Genomic DNA, 9,663 nt, shown 5'->3' with positions numbered 1-9,663 from the left:
TTAAGAAGATGTTGATGTTTAATGGTTGGAGTGCATTCCTCCACAAGCTATATCTTATAAGTGCAGATGCCAGGGGGAATGCCAATAATATCTACAATAGTCCAGCCTATTGCCCTTTTGTACCTTTGAAGTACCGAAATAAGTGCTTTCATCTGTTACTTGCCCAAATTAGCTATAATGCCCTAGCAGTTTTTCCAATTCCAACATCGGTGGCTCTTCGATAAAAAGCTTAGTCAGTGGCGTTGGTCGATTAGCAAGATCAAGATCTAGCTTCTTAGAACCATAAGAGTATGAACCCATTCCTGAGAACATACAAATAGTCTCTTCGTACTCCTCAATATCTTCACGATCAAAAATCATTAGTATTGTAGCCAAAGGTTTGACAACAAGTTTCTCCTCTATTGACACCTCCTGCTCATCCTCATAATATATGTCAACAATTGAGAGCACACTCATTTATTTGTGCTTCTTCATTAATTTGCACACATCAAATCGCACCACTTCATTATTCAACCTTAATAAGAGCTCATTAGTTCACAAATCAATCAACAAACTTTCGATTAAAAGGAAAGGTCGAACCAAGATATGGGCACCTCAAAGTTCACCTCACAATAAAAAATAATAAAATATGCAGGAAATATGAAGCTCGACACTTTCACTAGCACATCATACAAAATACTAATAGGTTATTTTACCGACCTATCCGCCATCACAAGTTGCATATTGATGGGTATGGGATTGCCCAAACCCAGCTTTTTATAGACATCTAGTGGCATTAGATTGATGCTTGATCCCAGATCACATAAGGCCTTAGCAAATTCTAGAGACCCAATAGTACAAGGAATAGTGAATGCTCCTGGGTCTGCTTTCTTTTGCACCAAGGACCTTGTAGAAATAACACTACAATGATGGATGTTATCCATCGGTTTGTAGCTCACCGCTCTTTTATTCATCAGAAGATCCTTTATAAATTTAGCATATCTTGGCATTTGTTTAAGTTTCTCGACCAAAAGCACATTCACTGTTAGCTGCTTCAACATTCCCATGAATTTACTAAACTTCATATCATTGGCCTTCTTTTTCAATCTCTGAGGAAAGAGAGGTGGTGCTTTTGAGAGAGTCTTCACCACTACTTCCTTTTCCTTATTCTACCTCATCAACCTATTAATGATTGGAAGGGATATCAGTACCATCCAGCCTCTCAGACTCCATTGGATTACCTTCTTCAAGCTCAATATCTTCATTGATCACCTTATCATTAACAACTTTACCCAAAAAAGGGCCTAATAAAACCTTACCACTTCGTGTAGTAATATCCATACATGAACTATCATTTTGAGGGTTTTGAATTATATCACTTGGCAGCGTTCCACTTTTTCTCTGATTCAATGCTGCAGAAAGTTGGGTCATTTGTTGTTCCAACTATTTGATCAAAGTGGAGTGTGAGTTTACTAACTGACTCATAGAAAATAAAATAGTCTTCATGGTGGTCACCCCAGAGTTGGTAGCCTCAACTCCCTTTAATAGTTTCTCCATCATGTCCTCCATGGATATCTTACCAGAGCTAGTTGCCGCATTATCTCTGCTTTCGGGAGGTACATACAACCCACTTCTATCATTTTTGCTCTTTCAGTTTTCTTGATCCCGATCCTTATATCTATCCTTGTCATAATAATTCCGACCTTGATTTCCTTGGCTATTTCCTTGGAAACCCCCTGGTTATTCAAATAATTGGCTTTTTTTTTGAATTAGAATCATTTTTACCTTGTGATACAATAGCTTGTACTTTTTTAGTCTTTGCAGATAATAAGTGCTTGGTCAATAAATCTATCTGCGTCTTTAAGTATGCCATGTATTGATTGTGTTCTTTCTCTTTCTTCCATTATTTTGCAGTTATGCCAACAGACATAGTAGGGCTTGGTACCACAAAATCCCTAGTATTCCAAGCTCTACTTTTTTTGGTCATCCGATTAAGCATCTCTGAGGCCTCTTGAAGAGTAAGATCCACAAATGATCCCCCTGTAGCATTATCAACATCTTGCTTAGTAGTAGATTTCAAAGCCCAATAAAAAGTCTCTATCAGGTGAATATCTGTCTTGTAATGGTTTGGGTATGGCATCAGCTTCCTTTTGAACCTCTCTTATGTCTCATGGAGAGCTTCAGTTAGGAGCTGTCTAAAGTTACTGATCTCATCCCTCAACTGTACCCTCCTGGAAGGTGGAAAGAACCTTTCTAGGAAATCTTTTTTCAACTGCCTCTAGTTGGTTATAGAATCGGGCATTAGCTCATTAGGCCACAATGTTGTCTCTCCAGACAGAGACAACAAAAATAAATGCAGACGGTTGGCATTCTGTCCCACTCTCTGGTTATTAAAAGACTTGAAAATAGTGACAAAGTTTATTAAATACATATTGGGATCATCTTCTGGGAGTCCACTGAACAACTTTTTCAGGTGAAGAAGCTGAATCATTGTAGTAGTAATGTTGAACTTCACTCCTGGTGCTATAGGTGGGGGAATAATAGCTCCAGTAGCACCAGATCTGTCCATTCCATCATCATCCCCATTAGGATCAAATTTCATGGCTTGGCGATCAGGTCTCACCTTGAAAGAATGGTTTCTATTTATATTTTTGTTCACCTGTGCAGCTACCTCCTCTGCACAACTTCGGTTAACCAGATTCAGCAATTCCTCATCTCCCAAGTCATCATCATTTGAATTCAGATGATGGGATTATTTACCATTATTCTACAGATTAACCTAAGCTCTAGCTAAGATGGCTAGCCTGTCAGCTTCCTGTGGATCTGCTATTCTGCCGATCAGTTGGGGTTCCAGATTAAATAGTAATAATGTTTCTCCTGAACTTCTAGTTTTTGGCATACACCACTGTGTTCCTACAACAAACAAAAAAGCAAATAAACGTAAAATTAGGAAACTTGAATAACCATCAATTAGCACACACAAACTTAAATTTACAATCGTATTCCTGGGCAACGATGCTATTTTTGATAATGCTCAAACTATAATTCTCTTATGAAAGAGTAAGCGGTCTTTGTTAAATATATAACCCAACTAGGTTGGGGTTGAATACCAGAGGGAATATGGCATTAATTTAAGTTATTCGTGAGTCAATCAACAGATAGTTAGCAGTTTCCTGTAAATGGGGTTTTTTGGAAGGGTAACAAGTAATTATTTCTCAATTTAGTGTCAGTGTTTGTAATATTATATGGAAAATCAGAGTTGTGTTCACTATGAGTGTTGGTATTTGACAGACGCTATAGTAATGGTTCAAGATTCTTGTGGTAGGTAAGAACAATAGATTATCCTTGTCAAAGTAATGTCTAAATATTTCTCAACCTATTTAGACATTTAATTACCTAATTCTTTCAAAATTAGGTAATTTAAATTTTATAACAGGATGTTGTCACAAGTTAATTAACCTTGTTACAACGTTAATTATTAAATGAAAGTTTGATGCTTGCAAGTACCTATTGATAATCCATTTCCTACTAGGGTTGATTTGTTATTTCAAGCAAATCACTAGTAGGCATGACCTATCATTTACAACCAATAGAAAATATATAAAATAGAGGAATTACCAAGGAGTTCCTACTACCTTTAGAATATTGAACACCTAGTTACTTTATAAAACCAAACCCATAGATCCCACAACTCAGGTTTAAAGGAATTAGCTACTAATAATGTAAAAAGCAACAAGGCAATTTGTATTCATAATTTGATAAATGATAACTTATAGAATAATGAATATCAACAAGTGTTTCTCAGATTAGATCATAGTAGAAATCCTAAGAAAATTATGATAACAATCTCTCAAAAGTTAATTGTAAAGTTATAGAGAAAACTAGAGAGAAAATAATGTAAGTTCATGTAGGTCAAGATGAATGTCGTGAAGTTCAAGATGCCCTAGAAAACCCTCAACTTTGCCTTAAATACCAAGAGCTAAATTAGAAATCAAATCACATAATATAACTTTTTCTCGCACAGCTGACGATGAAGTGTGACACCTTATTAGGAGTCTGATGACTTATTAGACATTGTCGTTAGCTCCTCCTCTAATTTTGATGATTTCTACCTTAGGCTGATGGTAACTCTTGATGGCTTATCAGGACTTTGATGATATATCAGTTAATGTCGTCACTTTTTCACTTTAAATCTCATATACTGCCTTAGGCTGACGGCAACTCCTGGTGGCTTATTAGGACTTTGATGATATATCAGACAATTTCATCACTTCTTCACTTCAAATCTTATGTACTGCCTTAGGCTGATGATATTCTTAGCGGCTTATTAGAATTGTGATGACTTATCAGAGATGACGTCATACTTCTGATCCAACTTTCTTACACTGTCTACAACTGATGATGACTATGATGAATTATCATAAATTTGATGACTTATCAGCCAAGTCATCATCTACACTTTCATGTCCACTTATTCCAAATTTAAATCTTTTGCTCTTATTGTCTTTGGTTTTCTTGAATCTTGACTTTCCTGCATTATCAAAGAAAAAACAATCAAAAATGACAAAATTTGATTAATACTTTACAATAATTTCTAGTTAAAATCCTTAAATATGTTAGGATTATCTTGCACATCATTCCTTTCGAAGTGCATTGACTATAGGCAGCTAAACAAGGTGACAGTTAAGAAAAAGTATCCTCTTCCAAGGATAGATAATCTGTTTGACCAGTTGCAAGGTACCAAGTTTTTTCTAAGATAGATATTTGGTCTAGGTACTATCAACTAATGATTAGGGAGGTGGATATCCCTAAAATAGCTTTTCGTGCTCGGTATGGGCACTTTGAGTTTTGGTAATATCATTTGGGTTGACTAATGCTTTGACGACATTTAATGATCTGATGACCAAGGTTTTTTCATCAATATTTGGATCTTTTCATTATTTTATTTATTGATGATATTCTGGTCTAGTCAAAGAGTAAGGTGGATCATGCTAATCAGCTCTGTGTGGTATTGCAGACCTTGAGGGAACAATAGCTGTATGCCAAGTTCTCCAAGTATGATTTTTGGTTGAAAGCTTTAACTTTCTTGGGTAATCTTTTTTCTAGTGAGGGGATCATGGTGGATCCCTAAAAGGTTACTGTAGTAAAGAGGTGGCTTAGACCTATGACTCTATTTGACATTTGGAGCTTCTTGGGTTTAGCCAGGTTATAGGCAATTTATGGAAAGCTTTTCATCGATAGATTCTCCTTTGAATAAGTTAACTCAAAAGAAGGATAAGATTTCTTGGTTAGATGCTTGTGAAGGGAGTTTTGAGAAGTTGAAGGATAAGTTAACTTTGGCTCTAATTCTGACTTTGCCGAAAGGCAATGGTGGGTTTATGGTTTATTGTGATACATCTTAAGTAGGTCTTGGTTGTGTGTTGATGCAGCATGGAAAGGTGATTTCCTATGATTCCAGGCAGTCAAAGGTATAAGAGAGGAATTATCCTACCTATGTTTTAGAGTTGTTGGCAGTTGTGTTTGCTTTGAAAATATGGTGACATTATTTATATGGTGTGCGCGTGGATATATTTTTGGATCATAACAGTATACAGTATGTGTTCACTTAGAAAGATCTTAATCTCAGGCAGAGAAGATGGCTTGAGCTTCTTAAGGACTATGATATGAGTCTTTACTATCGCCCAGGTAAGGCTAACGTGGGTGCTAATGCTCTTTGTAAGTTATCCATTGGGAGTTTGGATCATGTGGAGAATGGAAAGAGGGAATTGGTGATGGATATTCACTGCTTGGCTAATCTTGAAGTTCATCTCTTGGACTCCAAGGATGGTGGTATAGTGGTGCAAGAAGTGGCTCGATCATCTCTTAGTGAGGAGATTAAGGAGAAACATGTTCTAGATCCTATCTTGATGTAATTTAAGAGTGACATTAGTGGGAAAAAGGTAGTGGTATTTTAGATTAGTGGTGATGGTACTTTACGGTACCAAGGGAGGTTGTGTGTTCTTGATATCGATGGGTTACAACAAAGGATTCTGGCTGAGGTGCATGAGTCATGCTATGTTGTTCATCCTAGATCAACTAAGATGTATCATGATCTCAAGGAGATTTATTGGTGGAATATCATGAAGAGCGATATGGCTGATCTCGTGACCAAGTGGATGGTGTGTTAACAAGTTAAGATTGAGCAAATGAGGCTAGGAGGGTTGAATCAAGAAATTTATTTGCCCACATGGAAGTAGGATGTGATCAATATGGGCTTCGTTATCAGTCTTCCTTGATCTCGAATCAATATGATTTAATTTAGGTCATTGTGGATGGGATGACTAAGTCCGTGTATTTATTGCTAGTACAGACACCTTCTTGGTGGAGGATTATGCAAACCTGTATCTTTAGGAGATTATGAATCTGCATGGGGTGCCTAATTCGATTATTTTTCATCATGGAACATAATTTACATCTCACTTCTTGTGACCTTTTTAGAAAGGATTAGGGACTAAGGTTAGTCTGAGTACTGCTTTTCATTTGTAGATAGATCGGCAAAAGGAGAGAACAATTCAGATCCTGGAGGATATGCTTTGGGCTTGTGTGATTGATTATGGTGGCAATTAGGTTGAGCATCTATCTTTGATGGAATTTTTTTTACAATAATAGCTATCATTCTAGTATTTATATGGCCCTTTTTAAGGCATTGTATGGGAGGATATGCAGATATCCAATTAGTTAGTTCGAGCTTAGTGAGGCAGACAAGTTTGGGCTCAACTTGGTTTACCAAACTATGGAGAAGGTGAAGGTGATTCAGGAGAGGCATAAGACTGCCCAAAGTCCCCAAAAGTCCTATACAGTGTTAGGTGTAAAGACTTGGAGTTTGAGGTTGGGGATAAGGTTTTCCTCAAGGTATCTCCCAAGAAGGCAGTAGTATAGTTTGGCAAGAAAGGAGTCCCCGATATGTGGGTCCTTCTGAAGTTTTGCAGAGAATTGGTAATATTGCTTATTTGTTGGAGTTACCTTCTAGCTTGTTCTTGGTTCATCCGGTCTTTTATGTTTCTATGTTTAGGAAGTGCATTAGTGATCCTTCTTCTATTGTTCCTTTGGAAGAATTAGGTATCACTATTTCTTTTCTTATAAAGAGGTCCCAACTGAGATCTTGGATAGGTAGGTTTGTCGGTTGTGGACCAAGGATGTGGCTTTGGTTAAGGTTCTTTGGCAGAGCCATAAGGTGGAAGAAGCAACATATAAAGCGGAAGAGGACATGAAGTCCAAATATTCACATTTGTTTTCTACTCCTGGGATTCGTGTGGAAGGTATTTGTCATCAACACATCTTTATTTTCAGATTTTGTTAAAGGAAAGATTACTATCTTTGCCTCTTTGTTTTCAAACATTGTTAAGGATTGGGAATATATTTGATAATGCAAATGACTCTTGCATATGGTTACCTCTACCTTATCCATAATTCGGAGACGAATGTTCCTAGTGGGAGAGACTGAAACACCTTCGTCTCTAGATCTTAGAAAATTTCTTGGAATTTTGATCTCTAGACGTAATACAACTCATAGGTACGAACCGTATGTTGGGGTACGAATGGTATGGTTCAGTCGTATAATGAACCGTATAGGTTGGTGGGATGGATTTTGGTTACTAGAATAGGCATAACTTAGGGGTATGAGTGTATTGGTGGTTACGGATTGTTTTATTCCTTAACTTAATCTTAGACTTGGTTACTTGGGTTGGATCTGAGTACGAGTGGCTCACTATGATCCATAAGCCAGGGTACTTCGTACCCAGGACTCGTATAGTGGACAATGTCTAAATCTTCTTTGAGCTTAAATCTGCCAGGGGTACGGACGAAAGGTATGGATCATATACTTTGGATACGACTTGATTGGATGAGTCGTATACTAGATAGTGATTGATCCAAAGGTTAAGGCTTAGAGTACGAGTGGAGGGTACCACTCGTATTGGAGGGTACGACTCATGTGGGTCAATCGTACCCCTATGACGGGATTTTGGAGCAACTTAAGTGGGGGCATTCTAGATATTTCACTACTTATCCTAATAAGGTATCACAATTTATAACCAACTTGGAATGTTATTTACCATATTATTCCATTCTTTAACACTTAGAAACTCTTCTAAACACTCTAAAATTCTCTCAAAAGCTTTTGGGCAAGGGAAGCTAGGGTTTTCATAAGAAGATTGATTTGGGGCTTGTCTTGGTGATTTCTTTTGATCATCATCTTGGTTTAAGGCATGATATCCTCCCTCACTGTTAATTTTATCTAAATACATAATTTTTATGAATGTTTCCATGGTTTCATTAATTGTATGATCTTAGTGTTTAAAGACAAATTGGGGGTTTTGATGTTAACTAGTTGGTTATGGTTTTCCATTGTTTTAATTATGATTTTGCAGACATTAATGGTGGTTTTGGATAATTGTATTGCATGAGAATGGTTTAATGGTAATTAAAATTGGTTTGGTCATATTATGCCCCTAACGTGTTTGGCAAAATTCTTATAAAGATACGTTCATTGCGTTGACTGCTTTTAATGAAACTCTTGTATGTTTTAAAAACTTGGTAAAGGAATTATGCATAGTTTAAATAGATTGGAAAGGTAAATGGCTAAATAGTTATGCTTGTTGGGTATATGGAATTCCCCAAGTTGTTTAATATAGTAATTGGTAAAAGGCACTTGAAAGTCCCCTTAAACCTATAAATGGTTGGCTATGGATGATACTTGCAAGTAAGGGTTGGTATGACTATTCCAATATCAATGTCCTTGGATAATAATTGTTTAATGGTTTGGTTATTTTGAAAATGGTTTTAATTGGGCATTAATGACATGATGTGTAGCAAAGTCATGAAAGGTGGATGTCTCGGGGAACCAAACCTGGAAACACATATCTGCCGATCTGAGGTTGGTCTTGGTGACTATGTGTATGCTGTCATACTATATTTGGGGGATGTACTAGTCATCCTAAGGTTTTATTGCTTGGTCGTACGACTACACATACTGGGGCCCTTTTAGTAGGGAGAGCTGAACCTATATAGCCTGTGGGTGTTTTAGGACGGTAAAGCTACATCGCCTAGGTAAAGATTTTAAAGAATGCTTAACCTGGTACCTTTTCCCAGCATAGTTATATATATATATATGTATGGGTGTGTGCATATGTATGGTTTTACTTGTTTTTATAAATGACATTATTTTATCCTTATCCTAAGATCATGCTAGCGTTCACCCGCTAACTCGTTTACTGTAAGCTGTATACCCACGCTATGTAGGAATCGACTATTTTACTCCTCCTACATAGTGATTGACTTAGGGATCAACATTTGGACTAAAGTGGTGAGCTTCCATCCTTTCAAAAGGCTCTATTTCATGTTATGGACATTTTTATACATTTTAGTTTTATTCTGGATATTGGTTTTGGCTATGAATGGGGGCATGTCCCAATCAGATTTCATTACTCTTTTAGTTAGAGGTTTTGGGGTACTTCTATGGGTTGGAATAGTTGGGATCGGTATAGGTGTCAACCTTAGCATTGGTATTGATATTGAGGCTGGCATTATTAGACATAATTTCTCATTGTTCCATCATATTTCAATTTGGGATTAATTATATTATGTTTTGGAACACTTTGGTTAGGGCCTGGTTTATAGCCCTTGTTTTGGTATGGTTTGGTATGG

The sequence above is a fragment of the Capsicum annuum genome, chromosome 12, assembly GCF_002878395.1.
Source record: "Capsicum annuum cultivar UCD-10X-F1 chromosome 12, UCD10Xv1.1, whole genome shotgun sequence".
Taxonomy (NCBI): Eukaryota; Viridiplantae; Streptophyta; class Magnoliopsida; order Solanales; family Solanaceae; genus Capsicum; species Capsicum annuum.
The sequence above is the reverse complement of the archived record's forward strand: the minus strand, read 5'-3'. Positions refer to the sequence as shown.